A 2168-nucleotide genomic window follows, 5' to 3' on the forward strand; every position below is an offset into this window, starting at 1 on the left:
ACACATGGTATGTACTCACTCATATACGGATTTTAGACATGGATCAGGGGAGTCTCAGCCTACAATCCCAGTGCCAGTGAGTCTGGGAAACAAGGAGGTTCCCAAGGGAGATGCATTATACCCCAGAGAGGTAGAATGAGGCAAGATCTCCTGAGCAGATTGGGAACATCAGGGGAGGGGAGAGGGAGCCAGGAAAAAGAGAGGGGGATAAGAGGACGTGAGAAGAAGGTATGGGGGAGCAGGAAGGTTGAGTCGAGGTAAGAATAGAGGAGAGCAGGATGAGAGATACCATAATAGATTGAGTCATTATAGGCTTGAGGAGAGAGCTGACACTTGTGAGATCTCCAGAGATCTACAATGATAACACCAACTGGCAAACTAAGCAATAGTGGAGAGACTACATTAATTTCCCCTCCTTGATGGTAAGGTTGATGACTACCTTGTATGCCATCCTAGAACCTTCATCCAGTGACTGATGGAAGCAGAGACAGACACCCACAGATAAATACTGAACTGCACTCCTGGAACCTAGTGACAGAGATGGAGGAGTGATGAGCAAAGGGGTCAAGACCATGATGGTGAAACCCACAAAGACAGCTGACTGGATAAGGGGGAGCTCTTGAATCCCAGACTGATGCCTGAGAGGCCAACAGGGGACTGATCCAGACTCCATGAATGTAGTGCCAGGGAGGAGGCCACAGAAATCACTGGGGCCTTGGGTAGTAGATCAGTGTTTATCAACGTTTATGAATGATCTTTGGGAGCCCATTCCAAATAGAGGGATGCACTCTCAGCCTGGACACATGGGGAAGGGCCTAGGTCCTGACCTGGATGAAATGACAGACTTTGGAGATACCCCCAAGGAGGGCCTCGCCCTCCCTGGGGAATGATGTGGGGATTGGATGGGGGGCTGGGGGTGGCTGATTGAGGGACTAGGGAGGAGGGGTGAGAGAGGGAGCTGGGATTGGCATGTGAAGCATTCATGTTTCTAATTTAAATAAAAATACCAATTTATTTTTGATATGTATGGAGTTGTAATAAAACAAGAATAGCTAAAGTAGCCAGGGCATGGTGGTACATCTTTATAATACCAGCATTCAGGAGGTTGAGGCAGGAAGATTTACATAAATTCAAGGTCAGCTTGAAACACACAGTGAGACTATCACATAGAACAAATATAAAGAAGGAGAACTGGAGGTATGTTTCAGCGGATAGCAGCACTTTTTGCTCTTGCAAAGGAGCTAGGTTCAGTTACCAGCACCCACATGATATCTCACAACCATCTGTAACTCCCATTCCAGGATATCTGACATCCTTTTTTGGCCTCCAAGGGTACTACACACACACACACACACACACACACACACACACACACACACACACACACACACACACGGTGCATATATATATATATATATTCAGGAAAAAACACTCAAACACATAATATAAATTTAAACAAATTTAAAATAAAAATAGAAAATAGAGGAAGAAGAGAAGGAGAAAGGGTGGAATAGAGTAGAATAGCAAGAGTACTGTAGAGAAACAAAATTGGAAAACCAACCTTCCAAATTGTAGTACCTTATTGTATGGCAATGAAAGGAGTGTTTAGGCATGCAAAGTGAGTCAATGAAACAGGAAGGGGGGGGAGGAGAAAGAGAGAAGCCTAGAGACACATTTATACATATCCAGACACTTGATAATATGAGTGAGATAGCTTTGCACAGTAATAGGAAAAGGATAGTCTTATTAAGTAGTACTAGGCATACCAGGTAACCATATGAAAACAGAAACTGAAACTAACAGGGGTGGGTGAAGCAAATACTGGATCCACACTACTGTAGTTGGAATACCTGAATACAGGCTGACTCCTTGAACAAAAATGAGCTGATGTGCTTCCTGGGGCAAAGGTGAGAAAGGAAATGTACTGGTGGGTAAGATGGCTGACTCACAGTACAGGATAGGTGTTCACACAGCTGTCTTTCAAGATTTCCATGCCTTTTATGGTCAGCCAGCTTCAGTTCAAGCTAGTCATTCTTCAGAATCTGCTTTGCTCCTTGGAATTTATTGCTTCTTGGAATTTATGACAACTGTTTGCTTTTCTTTATTCCTAGAACTGCCTTTAGGTACAGAAGTTCAGCTCAAAGTTCATGTGTGGAAAATTGCAACTT

This window comes from Mesocricetus auratus, unplaced genomic scaffold (assembly GCF_017639785.1).
Source record: "Mesocricetus auratus isolate SY011 unplaced genomic scaffold, BCM_Maur_2.0 Super-Scaffold_100003, whole genome shotgun sequence".
NCBI lineage: Eukaryota > Metazoa > Chordata > Mammalia > Rodentia > Cricetidae > Mesocricetus > Mesocricetus auratus.